Source organism: Macrosteles quadrilineatus, unplaced genomic scaffold, assembly GCF_028750875.1.
Source record: "Macrosteles quadrilineatus isolate MER2022 unplaced genomic scaffold, UCM_ALF_1.0 Scaffold_1__1_contigs__length_201487025, whole genome shotgun sequence".
Lineage (NCBI taxonomy): Eukaryota > Metazoa > Arthropoda > Insecta > Hemiptera > Cicadellidae > Macrosteles > Macrosteles quadrilineatus.
In genome coordinates this window covers 133,517,656-133,536,010 of record NW_026542594.1, presented here as the reverse complement: position 1 = coordinate 133,536,010, position 18,355 = coordinate 133,517,656, and the positions used below count along the sequence as shown (strand labels likewise).

General features: G+C 36.3%; 1 protein-coding gene across 1 annotated transcript in view; it reads right to left on the bottom strand.

The window, feature by feature from the left end:
• The window catches only part of LOC128985320 (zinc finger Ran-binding domain-containing protein 2), a 36,170-nt gene extending 18,730 nt beyond the window's left edge, over positions 1-17,440 (bottom strand). The window contains exon 1 of the mRNA XM_054404716.1: positions 17,078-17,440. The gene's annotated coding sequence lies outside the window, so the exon portion shown is untranslated. The remainder of the gene's footprint in view (positions 1-17,077) is intronic.
• Between the last annotated feature and the right edge of the window lie 915 nt (positions 17,441-18,355).

The following is an 18,355-nucleotide window of genomic DNA, read 5'->3' as shown; positions in this document are numbered from 1 at the left end:
ACTCTCAGAGATAATGGCACCAATTAGAGATTTACTTAAGGATGCCTGCCAATGGGTCTGGGACTCACCTCAAGAACAGGCATTCCATAAATTGTTAAGAATGGTTCAAGAAGACCCTACCTTAGCATTTTTTTTTGAAAAACGGAGTTGCTTGATTCAATGTGATGCGAGCCAATATGGACTGGGTGCTTGTCTAATGCAAGAGGGTAAACCTGTAGCTTACGCGTCCAGGTCATTAACAGACACAGACATCATAGGCGCAGATTGAAAAGGAATGTTTGGCGATTGTATTTGGACTTCAGCGTTTTGAACAATTTATCCATGGAAGGAATGATGTTCTTGTGGAAACAGACCACAAACCACTGGAGTCAATATTTAAGAAGCCGATTGTTTCTGCCCCAAGACGATAACAAAGAATGCTACTTAAGACTTTAGAGATACAATTTCAATGCTATTTACAGACTTGGAAAATCAATAGTCATAGCAGACTTCTTATCAAGAGCACCTTTACAAGACACACAAGGTGACAAAATCGATGAAGCACTGATATTTCTAAATGAAATCGAAGAAATAGAAGCATTGAACGACATAAACATGACAGACGAGAGGATAAAGGAAGTACAAGAGGAAACAAAGTGATGTCCTATGATGGCTCAACTAGCAAAGACCATAAACGAAGGATGGCCTGAAAAGAAGGGAAAACTTTCAGATGACTTAAAGTAATACTGGAACATAAGAGATGAACTGATAACAGCTGAAGGTTTAGTTTTGAAAGGAGAACGGCTTGTAATTCCAGCAAATCTGAGACCGTCAATGTTACAGAAATTACATTCTTCTCATCAAGGAATAGAATCAAGCTTAAGACGAGCCAGAGAAGTGATGTTTTAGCCAGGAATGACGAAAGATATCAAATCGACTGTAGAAAAATGCTGGCCTTGTAAGAAGTATGCATCCTCACAAAGAAAAGAACCCTTAAAACCTCATGAAACTCCAGTCTCGACCATAGAAAAAAGTAGGAGTTGATTTTTTCAAATTGAAAAAGAAAATTTTCTAATCATGGTTGACTATTCATTATTTTTCGAACTAAGAAAAGTATATTCACTTAAAACAGCAGGACTAATTAATTTTTGCAAAGAACAGTTTTCAAGATATGGAATACCCGATGTGGTATCCTCAGACAGAGCCTCACAACTATTATAAGTAATGCCTTAAAAGAGTTTTCTAAAGAGTGGAAATTTGAAGTAGTAACCTCGTCACCTTATAATCATCAGTCAAATGGAAAAGCCGAATCATATGTGAAAGTGGCAAAAAAACTAATTAAAAAAGTGAAAGAAAACAAAGAAGATTTGAGTGTTGCATTGTTGGAGTTGAGACATTCACCTATTAAAGGAATTGGAGCCAGCCCAGCTCAATTGCTGATGGCTAGAACAACAAAAACACTACTACCAGTATTGGAAGAAAGTCTTAAGCCAAAGATAAAAACAGAAATAGAAGACAAGATAAAACTGAAACAATTGAAATACAAGAGGCAATATGACAAAGGTACATGCAGTCTGGAGCCTCTAGAAGTGGGCAGTCATGTCCTTATTCAAAAACGACCTGACATCAAATCAGAGATTTGGACTAAGGGATCAATTGTATCAAAAGAAGGACTACGTTCACACATCATAGCAGCAGATGGAAGATTATACAGACGTAACTGCCGATTCGTTTGAATCTTCAAAAGCCCTTGAAGAACCTCTGAAGAAGGGAGATGTTGTATATGTTGAATTTAACTAGCTGTGTGCCCGTTCTACGCACGGGGATCTTATAGTAGTCAGTTGAAACCTTCTTATATTAAGATTAAGAACAGCAATTAGTTTGCATATTTGCAGATATGCTGGAAAACTATTATATATAAACCTTCGCAAATACAGTATCTGACAGTTCAAGCCAAAATAAATGCTTCGCAATTAAATGTCACCCGGATCGTGTTGGTCCATATGTCCAATGATTAAACTTAAAAATGTTTTATAGATCCATGAAGCGTAGCCCTAAAGTAGGCCTATAATTGAAAGTTACTTTCCACATCGGTTAACTTAAACGTATTTAAAGTACTACCTCAACCTCACCATTTAACACTTTATTCCGGTTGACATTTTCAGTATCAAAGGTGCTCTTGTCCATTCCGTGAAACACTGAGAAATAAGGACATTAATGCTTTACCAACATACAACAAAACAACACAATACAACAATCCAACAAAGGCCACGAACTATTGATACATAAACAATATAAAGGCGTAAACAATTCATGATGGTTTGCCCAACAAATGTTTTACTCAAATAGGTTATCATTTTCTTAGCATACCGGGTAAGCTAAGATTTGGAATCCAGGCAGAAAAAGCAAAACTTATACAGAGTTAAGACATCACTTAAATTGAATACGGACGGCTCTAATAAATAAGGTGCAACACCAACAATATCTAATTTGTAAACTACCGGTTTTAAGGAAAAGAACCAGTACCTACGTAAGAACCTACCTAAGAATTACAGTAAATCGGACCAATTAAATACATTAATATCTAGTCCCGAGGTTATTGATCTCTTGCTTTTGGATTTTCTCGTAAAAAGTTATAGCGTAAACTTATCGGTGTCAGTTTGAAAAAGAAGCAACCTTACCCAAACAACTTTTTTGTTATTTAATAGATTACGCATTCTCTAAACAATGATTAGTATATCTATTAACATTAGAAGGAAATGTGACGAAAATCACACAATGTTGGGGGTTTGGTCATTTGTAATTTTATTTTTTAAGTAGGTAGGCCATGTATTCTATGGAAAAGTACCGGTATCAAGGATCGTCGTCAAAAAGGTTGTTATGAATAAATATGTAGGCTTACGTACCCAAGATATGAGCTATGGGCCTATTGGCTGTATGGTCCAGCGATTGCATCACACGGTGAGTAGAAACAGAAAGTGACACATTGGAAAAGCGAGTTTAGCACTTCCTCTGTTAAACCTCTGTTACAATCACCCACTGCAGTTGTGATTTTTTACTTTACACTTTACACAATCGCCATTGAAGCGCCGTCAATGAGTGGAAACCTTTTTTGTAAGCTATTGGCGACGATCATTTCAGTGTCACAGCCCTATACAACACTGATTCAAGGTATTCTTCTTTCTGGTTGTCAAAACTCAAGAAACATTTTATACTCAAAGAATTTCTGGTTCCGATTTGGACGATGTCTAGCTATTTAATTTCATTTACGGTTACACTATTAGACTATATTATTGCACTTGCGATTAATTAAATCCGTTATGTAAGAAAAACGTTTTTAATCTCACTTGGTTGGGATTTGCTTTCAAAACGTGATTCGAAATAGTTGCTGTATTTGTAAACAACATTTGTAAACATGTCATTGACAGCTAGAAAAAATAATCTTGATCCGAACAGCTGTTCGTTATTTCATAGACAATTATGTGATAAAAATTGAACGAAAATTTGACAAAAATCGCACAAAACTGCATTTTTGAACGTCCGTAATTTTATTTACAAAGTAGTGAGGCTATATTTAAATCACTAAAGACACTCTCGCCAATCCAGTGAATACATTAAAATTACTTGGATATTGATATTTACTCTGGTTTTCACGGAGAAGATTGCGTAAAATGCCATCTTGAGTGTTACAGACAAAGGGACAGACAGACAGACAGACAGACAGAAATTGAGATAAGACTCGTTTCTGCTTCTTTAATGTATAAAACGTAAAAATTATCTAAAAGTATATAATTCTGAGCAATGTACAGACAAAACTCTAATTTTATTTATATATTTAGTTGATATTAGTTGAATTTGTAGCAACTGATTATTATTATTGTTTATGTTTGTGGTTGCTATGTTGTGAATCATTCTAAAAAGTCAATACATATTAGTTTTACTGAAGTCTTTACAATTATTTCTTAAATAGTTATGAGTGATTTTGTAAGATATCGTGGCCAATTATAACGTCAGCACAAAGATTTTTCATGACATACAATTTTACATCCTCATAAACGTGACCTGAAAGTTCTAACTTTGCCAGACAGACCTCAATTATTTCAGAATTAAGTGATGTGGATGCCATAGCTACACTAAGTTTTCCAGGACGACATGGCAAGTTGTGATGTTGAACAAACTGTTTGCTGACAAAACTCTCAGAACTTCCTGTATCAATCAAAGCATCAGCCAGAGTAGAGTTTACCTTTACTGATACTGTAGCTTTAGATAAGACCAGAGGGGATGAAGCACAAACACTTTTTGAATTATTATTTGACGGTGCACAAATATTAGCGGAATTTCCCCCCAAGGGTTTAGGTCTATCTACATTCTTTCTCTTTGATCTACAGACGCGGCTTAAATGTCCAATTTTATTGCAATTATAGCATTTGAAGTTTTTTTGCAGGACAAACAAAATTTTTCACGCTTATGTCTGTTTTCTCCACAGAAATAACACTTCAGAGACGGTACTGCAGCTGAAAACAAAGTATTGTCCCCCAAATTTGCTTCGTTAGGTGATTGGCTTGAGTTCGCACTATTGCTCTCTGCGCGATTTGACTGCAAAATTTGAGTGGTGGCATTTAATCTACTGTTTAAGTACGACTCTGCTTGAACTTGAGCTACTTTGATACTCCTTGCTTGGTCAAAAGCCTCTTCAAGCGACAGTGTTGATTTCTCTAACAATCTTTGTCGTATATAATTTTATCGAAGTCCAGTGATAAAAGCATCTCTGATATTTTCACTACGATTCTGTTCCGCCGTAACTGATTGAAAGTTACATTCTTTACTAGTGATTTCCAGTGCTTGGAAAAATTCATCTAATGATTCCTCAGCCCCCTGCATTCGCGTGGCAAGTCGATGCCGGGCATAAATTTCATTCTTAGGCTTTACATATAAATTTTTCAAAATTTCAATTGCTTCTTGATTTTTTTGGCATTCTGATATGAAGCCGTAAAAGTTTGGTCCAACAAAGTTTACGAGAAAATTGAGTTTCATCTTGTCATTTGGTGCAGGCGTCAAGGAATCAATGAAATTGCCAAATGTTCTGTACCAGTGTATCCATTCTTCTTGTGAATTGTTTGTATTAGGGTCAATATTCAGTTTTTGGAAGGTATGGGGGTTTAGTGAGTGAGAGAAAATTTCGTGCCGTTCCGGCCAAACCTCGCATGCGGGGTTGGTTCGGCAGATTGGCCACAACCTAAACCCCAACTCTCACTTGTTAGCTGCGGCGAGCTACCTTCTGCCACTGGGTGTTGGTCCACCTACAGAACCAAGTGAGGGGGGCCCTAGACTAAGGTGTAATGCGATCTGTGCCAAGAGTCTTGTGGCACTGGGGGCCTAATATTCTGTGTCTTAACCTTCCTAGTGTTATGTGTCGAAAATTCAACACATAACACACTTTGTGTAGTGTTTTGTGTTGATTTTTCGACTCACAAACACTGTTTACGACGAAGGCTCTATGACTGACAAAATCAGATTGAACTGGATCGAGTTAAGTATCGTTTTATTTGGCAGATTCTAAGCTTTCTCCCGAGGTCTGTCTCTAAGCGCTTTTTTTCTCGAGCCGATCATAAATTGTAGCAGACAGCTGATGTGAGTATTTGTAAACAGCTTTCCGCTCTCTTAAAGTGGGGAAAAGGTTCAGGCAAGAGTTCACCATAAAAACTTATGGCAGTTTGGTACAATAGGAACATCAAAACAAAAAAAGAAAATCGGTCCCATGTCCTGGGCCCAGGTCTTAACATGACACCTACGGTGACAGCCTATGCCCTATTTGAGAAAATTTCCTAAAAAGTATTCAGGAATCTTTTAAAAATTTCAATGAAAAAATCTCCAGAAAATCATGTAGAACTAGTTTGAAAAAAACTAAACCTCATAACCCTTTCTTCTCTTCATATTTTACACTTGGCGCTCTTTATTAGATACATAATTTATTTACTGTACGATTACTGTAAAAACTCATAAATATAAGACAATACAAACAAACTTTTGGAGAGTCCAAACCAAAGATTAGTATTCTCCCACAATGGGCCCGATGCATACAAGCTTAAACAATTATTTCTTTACAGTAATTTGAAAAAGGAACTCACAAAAAAATTTGTTGAGCTTTGCCGCACCTTCTCTAATGAAAGGCTGCAGCATTGGTGTGTGGCAACATCACACCAGCCGGCCTATTGCCATGGTAAAAACAGTATTTAACAAACGTGTAAACATAAACATTGCACAGACACTCCATTATGAATTAGTGCAACAACTGTTTCGGCTACCACTTCTGTCTGTGCACAACCATAATTACAACACTAGATTTATAGGTCAACTACAGTACCCAGTTCATAGGCTGGAACTATTTGAAAATGCCCCTTTACAATGAAATACTGACTCATGTCAACACATTGGATGTTAGTAAGTTAAAAAAATATTGTTAGACATTAGCTGATTCTGAAAGAGTATTTTGATGAGGAAAAATTGTGTATGATAAACATTTGATCTTTAATGAACCTATAGTTTTATGATAGTTTTGTTTTTAGAATACTTGCCATTTTCACCTGTTCACTTAGTATAGCAATTGTATAATTTGTAAAATTATGTAAATATTATGTGAAATAAAACATCTTGAATCTTAAATCTTCCATTTGAATGCAAACATGACTTTACTTTTCACGCACTTGGCTATTACCATAGATAAATCATATTACTCTCTTTAGTAGCTTTTTCAACCTTATGGAACAGCTTAAACCAATTTTATTTTTAGTTCTGTCCGGTCCACTGTAGAGGTTGTGTTTTGTTTACAGTTTGTTTCTTGCTGTTTCAGTAATTTTAAACCTTGTTTAACCAAATAAAACTACATGATCATAAACAATCAGTCGTACCCTAGTTATAAAACCAAACAGTAAAGCACAAATCATGAGATTAACCCTAAAATAAAAGAAACAAAATGTTGTCGACACTAACACCCAGTGTCACTGGACATAAACTAGACTCGAAAAACGAGATTCAAAATTTACAATGGGATGAGAAGTCTACTTGTGGTTGGTTAGTCTATGCTATTACTAATAATGTTAGGTCAGGTTAGTTTTAAATCAAACTTTATCTGACATCTAACTAAGCAATGAGAACCTCACTATTTAAGTAATAAATGCCTATGAATTGTACAAGAGCTTTAAAAATAAATTAACAAAAATGCACCTTGCAATCAATATGATTAGGCCTAAACAATTTTGAAAATGTTGACAAGGGAAAAAGAGTTTTTACTCACATTTTTAGACATAGCAACATCTAAGAGAGTCAACTAAACTTGGTACAGTAAACCCTCACTAACTTGACAATTTGTGGACCCAGATGTTGTTGAGTTATCCAGAACATTTAAAAATTGGTAATGGGTTTTTATAATTAATTAATACATAGCCTAATAAACTTTTTACATGTACGTTTTTACATGTACATTTATTACTTACATGAGTATTTTAACATATTGAGTAAACAATCGTCAAAGAAATGTTTAATGTTAAACAGTTAAAATATTCTGGAAAAAATGCTTTTTTGCGTGCGCCTTGTCAGCTGTTCACTGTCGAGTTACCGGGTGTCGAATTAGTGAGATTTTACTGTATTATTTATTTAAGATTCATTATTGAAGTTCAAGTTGAAATTCAAACAAGCTTCACTAGGTCTATCTATTATCTATGTTGATAATAAGTAATAAAGAAGATAAGATGTTAAGAAAACTTAAATTGAGCTATCAGTAACTGGTTCAGAACACAACTTTAACTTTTGGATTGGATTGTTGTGTTTTGTTTACTGGTTCAACACTTCTTACAATTTGACTGAACCATTTAATTGTTATTTAAAAACAGATTTAAAACCTCCATTAGTAAAAAACTGTTTTATTTTTTTAAACTGACGGTAAAATGTAATCACCATGCAATCAATTTACTTGTTAGATGAATCTAAACTATCAAAATCTAAATATTTTAATAGTATTTAAAATAGTGTTCCCTATTAATTAAATGAATAAATAATGCTTGCCTATTGTCAATTAGGCCTAACTTACATATTAAAAATAAAAATGAGTAGATAATATATGATGCATGTCATGCAATATTTACATTTTCTACAGAATTCTGATAAGTATATAAACATTCATACTTGACCCGATGGTGGTAAAGACTTCTTATGATAGGCAAAAATTCTTAAGCCAAGTTTTCCTAGGTGCGGAAGTGGAGCACAGAATCTGCACTTTCTCTTGTCTTCAATTCAACGGTACTGTTTTCCTAGAAGCGGAGCAAACCGCCATTGAAATTACTTCTCCAGGCTCCGCTCTCGGTGTTCCACTTCCACGCCTAGGAAAACCATTCTTACCCTATCCTCCCCTTGGTTGACTTTGAATAGCTGATAGAAAATTCAATAGACCAGAAGAGAACATAGAAAAAGTCAAACCAACTTCTATTTTTGCCCAGGCATTTGATACAAAAATATTTAATTCTCCTATTTTAATCCTAGTTGGTAATAAGTAGTGAGAATTTGTTACTGTAAGCGATTTATCTTCACTCTAAAAGTAACTTAGATGAATACCTGCTTACATCATCCAAGAATTTTATTAAATTACCGGTAGGTAATTAATACTGTAGGCCTACTTCATACCACTTCCTCGAAACCTAAATTTAAAACTCTTAAATTAATATACCTTACCTGAAATTCATGAAAGTGCTACTGCCTTCAATTCTGCTGTTCCAACTAAACATCTTATACAACTTTTACAGTTTAGGTTTTGGAGACCATGACTAAAAAAGTGAGTATATTGCATTGCTAGACATTTTAAGCCTTTGTTATAGGAACAGGGTAATAGCTGTCAAAAGCAGGCAAGTCAAAATAACCAATAGATACATTTTTTTTTGCCTGAGCTCTATGAAATTTTCTTTACACTGTTTAAAAAAAACAGGACAAACTGAATGACAACCTCTTTTAGGCCAAAAATGCTTTAGAACAACAATTTTGACACAATTTTCCTTTGTGCATTAAATCTAATATCTTGGTGTACCTATTTTTGATTCTTGTGTTTATACAATCCATATTTCTACTTATTATTGTTACACTAGCTACATGATTTTCATGGGTTTCACAATCACTGTGCACGCCGACTATAGACAGCGCTGCCGTGGGCCTTGCGCCGACAATAGGCAGCGTACAAACGATCTGAAATACATTGGGTCAAAACTCTAAGCTCAGCCATTATTGAGGATAGGCCTAGTTGTTACTGTGAACGCCACCTGTTTACACCTAGCTACCTTTTTCACGTTTGTACTGGCATATGAGTTGAGAATAAGTTTATGAGATAAACACCATTAGGAGCCATAAGGAGACCAGATGCTTTTATTATTCAGCATTGAACTCGTAAACTGAAAATAGTTAGCTACCTATTGATTATTAATTTCCTTGAATAATTTTAGAATTCAAGGTATGGGTAAATAGTTCAAAATCATCACAAGGCAATGTTACGATTAGACATAAACCGACCCCGAAAATGTAAGAGGGTTAAAATTTTGTGATTGTTTGACATGGATGCCTTTGAAGTACTATTTTAATTTTGACATATCCTATTTATAGTCTTTACCTGCTGAATCCACCAAATAACTAAGTTTAGGTAGGTACACCATTTGTTTGCACAAATGAAAAATTACTTGGTAATGTCACTGTTTGTTTATATGTTTACCTATGACTTTTTTCCACTACAGTACTGTAACCAAAACAGTGAGAAAACATACATAAACTAAAGATAGATGATGTGGAGAGTAGGATCCATTAATTAAATCAGTTAGGCTAAAGCAATGCCATTTAAGTTAACTAAAAATAAAAATATTAGGTACCAAAAATTCTTGAATTTTGGAAATTGTGTTTTATTGTGTTCAAACCCACTATTTCAATTGTGCAAAAATTGTGGTGTCAAATTCATAATTAAGTTTGAAATTGTAAGTACGGTGAACTCAACACGGTAATTCCGAGCAATTACTTGTTCAACCTTTTTCATATTTTACTACGGTCATAAGGATGTTCTCAGAAAACAAGAAACATATAATTCAAGCCCCGCAAGGTTAGGTTAGCTTAATTCATAACCTAACCTGGGTTAGGTTAATTCCATACCTATAGTAGTATACTACCATGGTTAATTCATAACCTAACGTAACCTAGACTAACGGTTACTGTCACAACTGGCCTTCCGCGCGTCTCCCGCAAGCCACTGTTATCGCGTGGACTTTGAGTCTTCTTATCGCTCGGCAACTTGTACGATGGCCTTGCAGGGCTTGAATTATATGTTTCTTGTTTTCTGAGAACATCCTTATGACCGTAGAAAAAAAAGTTATGAAAAAGTTTGGGGTTGACCAAGTAATTGCTCAGAATTACCCTCAACACTTTAAATCTGTAGTCTGTAAAGCATGCCTACCTTCCTCACATGCATATTTAGGCTAATCAGAACTTATAAGTCTACAATGAACACTATACCTACTTTAACAGTTAAATTTCTAGATGCCTTTGCTAATATGTTAATAAAGTTATATCAACCTCCGGACCTCACCCTCATTAAAATTTTTTTTCAAACTATCCAAAATTTCACGTTGAGTCCAAAAATGATTGTCGTTTTTCTCGGAAACTCAGGAAAACCCCCAAAAACATTTTTTATGGAAAACGACATTGTGGGTCGTCAAATTAACCGGTAGAGCGAGCTGAACAAGAATATATGCAAGAGTTTTCAAGATCCGATATTAACCCTTCGAGTGTTAACAACATACCCGCCGTGGTGTTATGCGTCGCTTTTGCGACACACAAACATCGTTTACGGCAAAGGCTCTGGGACTGACTGAATCAGATTGAACTGGATCGAGATTGGTATCGTTGTTTTCAGCAGATTCTAAGCTTTCTCCTGATGTCTGTTTCTAGACGCTTTTCATTTTAGTTCCGAATATATTGTAGCAGACAGATGACGTGCGTATTTGTAAACAACTTGGTTAACCTCGCACCGATGACTGATGTGTTTTATTACGTTTATCATTGTATTTTAGTGTTAAAAATAAAATGTTGTGATATACGTGGTGCATTATAAGAAGATTTAAGTGATTTTGAAGGGCTGGTTGATGATCTTGAAGAAGTTGGTAGTGATATTGATGTAAATTATCCACCAGATTCCTAGCTATGGTTAGGCTTATGCATTCTTAGCTAACGCTAAATGTACGAAATCTGTTTTTCACCCATAACTTATTTATTTGCAAACCTACTTCCTTATATTATTATATTTCTGGAATCCTCATAAAATTTAGAACAAATTGGCTATTTAAAAAAATTTGTAGACCTATAAATTATAAACATTTATTGAGCGCAAACATAAATTTTTTTTTATTTAGCCTATTTTATAATTTTTGAGAAATGTTAACCCCACAAAAATTGTAGACAATTTTTTTTGTAGGCCTAATGTTTTATATATTAGATTGAAGCCCATAATTTTCCAAACAAAATGATATATAAAACAGTATAGGCCTACTTTAGTGTTTTTAAGTTTCTAAGATACATTTTAATAAAGCCCTGTGATTGCACAATAAATGGGCTGACATTAATACCATTACTATTGACACTTGGAGGGTTAACAGAGCAACGGCCGGAAAAGCTTCGGAAAATCTAACTTAGTTATCTTAACTTAGGCCTACCCCCTAAATTACCAAAACTAAGTTTAGTTAGGTTGGGATAAGGGGTATAGTTTCTTAACTGGGCTGTGCTAGGCCTAATATCGATTGAAACTATCAAATTGAAAATATTGATTAATAATTGATATTTTAAAATATATCTAGGCTTATTAAGAAAATTAGGCAAATATTTACTGTATTTACACTGGGATATGATGTAATTCTTATATGTCTACTTACAATATTTTTAACACGTTCGCTACTGCAATAGTACGAAATTTTTCATTCACGTGGACCAGCGACGCACATATGCGTCGGCAGGTTTCCACCCATAGACTGCCGTCGCATAAATGCGTCGGCTAGTCACATTAAAATAGACTGCCGTCGCATATTTGCGTCGGGGTTCTAATGTTATTAAAATGCTTATATCTTTGTAACGGTCTATTTGAAGGCACTGAATTTCCTGCAGTGGTCTACAGAGATGTCTGACGCACAACTGCGTCGCTTGGTCTGTGGATATGATGATTGGTGACGTCATATGATAGTTGGAAAAACTGGTCTTTACTTTTCTGCATCACTGTTTGTATGTATGCAGTATGTACGCTGAATTATCCTATGTAGCTTTTATATTTGTTCAGTTATAAACTGTTCTTGATCAATCTGTTTTTTATTTTACTTACTTTCACCTCAAAACACAAAAAATGAACTGTCGCATATATGCGACGTTTGGTCTATTTCAAGAAAACTATGATAATTTTCACTATTGTCTTCGCTGTAGACCGGGCGTCGCACATATGCGACTTTGCAAAAGGTTATTAATAATACAAAAAAACAAGAATAGGCCTACATCATTTACAAACACGATTGTAGCGTATTACAATGTAAATGATCACTGTTTTACAGGTTTTTGCCCATGGTCTGTGTGTACTGTTATCCAAGTGACAGCCGGTCTGTGTGTAAGATTCAAATGTATACCTCGGTCTGTGGCAATGACCGCGGCGTCGCATATATGCGACGCTCAGTAGCGAACGTGTTAACGCTGAATCCAAAAATGCAATCAGTTTTTGTCAGAGAGATTCCTAAGTGGCCGTAAAACGAAGGTTAGGATTACGGATCTAAGGATAATTGAGAGGTACTGAAGGTAATGGTAATATAGCCGTGGACTGGACGGGTTCCGTACTGAGTGAGGAGTGAGGACTGAGTGAGAAGAGCAAACAACTGTTTCGACTTGATCTAATGCGGAATGAAATGAAATCAATTCCTTTTGAAACAGAATAGGCTAATCAGTTCTTATTTAGGCATGTGAGGAAGGTAGGTCGGGTTTTATGCGGATTCGTGACTGTATTAAGTGTTTTGAAGTGAGGTTAGATCAGAAAGGTAAAGGTTAGGTTATAATGAACCGACTCATTAGGTAGGCCTAATTTATGCAACTTCCAGACAGTTTTTGCACTATTTAATTGTGCAAAAACAGTCAGGAAGTTGCATAAATTAATGAGTCGGCTCATTATAACCTAACCTTTAACTTAGGCCTACCTAATCTAACCTCACTTCAAAGGACTTAAGTTAATATAGTCACGAATCCGCATAAAGTCCGATCTATCTTCCCTACATGCCTTTTCTGACATAAAATGTGATTTAAACATTAAAAGGTTGGGTTGGGTTAGGTTAGGTTAGATTACAGTAGATTAGATTATGTAATCTAATTTATTAGTATCTGATACATTAAATGTACTGTGGCACGTTTTCACTTTTTAGACACAATGGGATTACCTATGTACTATGGGATTATGCACTATGGCACGTTCATTAACAGACGTTGGGACATTAGTGTTAAGTATTAGTCAATGGTTGAGGATTCGGAATGAGGACGATGATCATGTCGGCAGTGGCCTAAGTTTAGCTTCTATTACTGATATTTTACGTGAATAAATTCTATTTTGTTTTATAATTTATGTTCATGTGATTAATAATTTATGTAGGCTATCATAGTTGATTTAGGCCTATTGTATTTTCTAAACAACACTAAAGTCCATTTTCTTTTAAAAATCTATTTATTTCATATTGTAACTCTGATTTTGCTCTCATGGCGTCGTGTGTGGTTTTGTCTGTTTAGTAGCGAATGTAAACAAACAACTGACAGCTGTTTCCACTCCACAAACCTTCCACCCCTTTTAGTGTTAGTCGCCACTAGAACTTGGACTCGTCCATACCACAAATATGTTAATAAAGCAACAAAACTTAGGCTTAATATGAATTATTTAAACTTGTGTGAACCTGGCAATAACTCCAGCCATAAGTAGTGCGCGCGCCCGAAAAATCTATTGCTGGCCGATTTGCGGCAAAATACGGCCGCGTAACATAATACCGATGATGTCACCAGATAGAGGACACTTTAAGGGACACGACAGTATCAATATCATGTACCTGGGGGATAAGAAAGGGGGGGGTAAAGTCAGCCATAAGTAGTGCGCGCGCCCTCAAAAATCTATTGCTGACCGATTTGCGGCAAAATATGGCCGCGTAACATAATACCGATGATGTCACCAGATAGAGGACACTTTAAAGGACACGTCAGTATCAATATCATGTACCTGGGGGATAAGTAAGGGCTGGTAAAGTCAGCAATAAGTAGAGGGCGCGCCCTCAAAAACCTATTGCTGGCCGATTTGCGGCAAAATACGGCCGCGTAACATAATACCGATGATGTCACCAGATAGAGGACACTTTAAAGGACACGTCAGTATCGATATCATGTACCTGGGGGATAAGTAAGGGGGGTAAAGTCAGCAATAAGTAGAGGGCGCGCCCTCAAAAATCTATTGCTGGCCGATTTGCCGCAAAATACGACCGCTTAACATGAAACCGATAATGTCACCAGATAGAGGACACTCTAACGGACACGACAGTATCAATATCATGTACCTGGCGGATAAGAAAGGGGGGGTAAAGTCAGCAATAAGTAGTGCGCGCGCCCTCAAAAATCTATTGCTGGCCGATTTGCGGCAAAATACGGCCGCGTAACATAATACCGATGATGTCACCAGATAGAGGACACTTTAAGGGACACGTCAGTATCAATATCATGTACCTGGCGGATAAGAAAGGGGGGGTAAAGTCAGCCATAAGTAGTGCGCGCGCCCTCAGAAATCTATTGCTGGCCGATTTGCGGCAAAATACGGCCGCGTATCATAATACCGATGATGTCACCAGATAGAGGACACTTTAAAGGACACGTCAGTATCAATATCATGTACCTGGCGGATAAGAAAGGGGGGGTAAAGTCAGCAATAAGTAGTGCGCGCGCCCGAAAAAATCTGCGCGACTTGAGTGGCCGCGCATAATAGGATTATAGGCCTAATACTTTATGGTAAAAGTTGGTGATACAAAAGGATCGTCAACCAGTCTAGTCGTAAGTTGTCTGTTGTCACGGCTTTGAATGATCAATTTATTAACATAAAAAACGAATTCTCAACTCATGTTGACCTCTACAGCGACAGTCTAGCCTAACACAAAATTCTACACGATTAATTAATTCACACCCAATTACACTTATACATCCAAATACAGTTTACACCTTAGACTTGAGGAACTACACTACTATCATCATACTTATGGCTGACTTTACCCCCCCTTTCTTATCCGCCAGGTACATGATATTGATACTGACGTGTCCCTTAAAGTGTCCTCTATCTGGTGACATCATCGGTATTATGTTACGCGGCCGTATTTTGCCGCAAATCGGCCAGCAATAGATTTCTGAGGGCGCGCGCACTACTTATGGCTGACTTTACCCCCCCTTTCTTATCCGCCAGGTACATGATATTGATACTGACGTGTCCCTTTAAGTGTCCTCTATCTGGTGACATCATCGGTATTATGTTACGCGGCCGTATTTTGCCGCAAATCGGCCAGCAATAGATTTTTGAGGGCGCGCGCACTACTTATTGCTGACTTTACCCCCCCTTTCTTATCCGCCAGGTACATGATATTGATACTGACGTGTGCGTTAAAGTGTCCTCTATCTGGTGACATCATCGGTATTATGTTACGCGGCCGTATTTTGCCGCAAATCGGCGAGCAATAGATTTTTCGGGCGCGCGCTCTACTTATTGCTGACTTTACCTCCTCTTCCTTATCCGCCAGGTACATGATATTGATACTGTCGTGTCCGTTAAAGTGTCCTCTATCTGGTGACATTATCGGTTTCATGTTACGCGGTCGTATTTTGCCGCAAATCGGCCAGCAATAGATTTTTGAGGGCGCGCGCACTACTTATGGCTGACTTTACCCCCCTTTCTTATCCGCCAGGTACATGATATTGATACTGTCGTGTGCGTTAAAGTGTCCTCTATCTGGTGACATAATCGGTATTATGTTACGCGGCCGTATTTTGCCGCAAATCGGCGAGCAATAGATTTTTCGGGCGCGCGCTCTACTTATTGCTGACTTTACCTCCTCTTTCTTATCCGCCAGGTACATGATATTGATACTGTCGTGTCCGTTAAAGTGTCCTCTATCTGGTGACATTATCGGTTTCATGTTACGCGGTCGTATTTTGCCGCAAATCGGCCAGCAATAGATTTTTCGGGCGCGCGCACTACTTATGGCTGGAGTTATTGCCAGGTTCACACCAATATTATTTAACTTAACTGTACGGCCACTTAGGAATCTCTCTGACCAAAACTGATTGCATTTTTGGATTCATCGTTAAAAATACTGTGTATGTACTTAGTCATATCAAAATTACATCATATCCCAGTGTAAGTAGGGTAAATATTTACCGAAAATTATAGGTTCATAACCTAACCTAACCAACCAAACTTGCTGATAGTGAAAAAATTGCATGATGGTTTCTAATCAAATGGTTGGACTAATCAAATTGATAGTTTCAATAGATATTAGCCCAATTAAGAAACTGCACCCGGGTCAAGTTAGGTTTCTAGTCATTTTTGCACTAAGTAGGTCTAACTTGATTTTCCGACGCTTTTCCGGCCGTAGCCTATCTCCTTTAACTTAATATCCATCAGATCCTAAAAATGTGTCGATTCTTGTTCAACTCGCTCTACTGGTTAATCTGATGGTGAAAAGTGCTTAAAATAACCCAATTATGGTAGAAAAGGTAAAAGAAATGCAGAACATAAGTAAGTTAAAACTTAAGTAGTATTTAAGTTCAGTATTACCATCAACTAGCCTAGACAAAACTATAGGCCAACCCAGGACTAGGATCTAAAAACCACAAAATAAACAGTGATGATTTTATTCGAGCTGATTGACAAGATAGGCTATGTCTAACTAGGCCTAGGCCTACTACCAAATTAAGTATTAAGTTTAAATCAATTTAAGGCCTAAACTTTTTAACCCCAATTTGTCGTCAGGAAAAATTTTAGACTTACCTTTGTCCATTTCTTATGCCTTATTTGTTGCAATGTTATTCTGTTCTGAATGAAGAGAACCCGAATGTTATCAGTTATCAGTTGCAGCTCTCGTTTTCTTACTGGGTTAGGGTTTGGACACCATCACGGCAAGTACAGCGAAACAGCGAGTTTAAGATATGTACACATACACAATGAGAATGAACTGAAAGATACGATTTTAACAACTGAAATTACCACGGATTATACTTATTAATTTCAAACACTATTTAGCTGTATAGCCTATTTCTACTCTCTTGTTTTTATAATATTCACTAAAACATCAATAACTTATCTATAGTGTTTATTAGTGTATGGTAGCCTTTTTTATTTTTTAACAGTAAAAAGTAGTAAAAGTAAAGTAAGAAGAGTAAGACAAGACCAACACCAAAAAAAAATTCCACCATGGGGTAGGATAGGGGATGAGCAATGTGAATAGATAAACCTTTCTTGAGGAGTATGTTTAATCTCTATGGATAAACTTAGTCGATCAGTCGATGTCGATGGTTTTTACATCGATTCGGTGGTAGAATCGTGTTCACAATGAATCGTCATTTTCATTGTGAAAAATTGGCTTGAGTTGAACCACTGAGCTAAATTATAGCTCAGTGAGTTGAACCCATATTACAAATTTGATGAATTTTTTGATGCCATGAAGGCTGCACAAAACTTAAATACTTATTAAGTAATGTCATGTACGTCTACTGAAAGGTATGTTTGTTTGACAATTATATTTTGCATGGTTTGCTGTGTGAAGATTTGACAGAAGTGCTGTTGTTTGGTTTGCAATGGATTATTTTATTATTTTGTATGTTTTATTATTTTTCAGGAAAAGACTGAAATATTATTTTTAGATTAATATTTATGTAAGACAAAGCCTATTGTAATCAACTTAATGGCCGAAATAAATCTTGAATCTTGAATCAGAATATTATTACCGATGTTTTTGTTATGTATAACATTGTACCATTGTACATTGTACATAGGTGTTTTCTTTGAACATTGATGTTTTCGCCAGGTCTGTTACAAGTCTACGTTTCAAAAACCTACTAGTGTAAAATACTAGTTACAAGAGTAGGGACTAGTATTACTAGTGGTTTTTACTAGTGTAGACAGCAATGTGTTTCATAAAGTTTTATTCTTGTAAATTACACTGGTAAATACTTGCCATTTTCTAACAACCTCTCTACACCCGTATTATTTGAAGTAGACTAGTATTTTTGGAAAGAGAGTTATTTCATTACTAACATCATAAAAAAA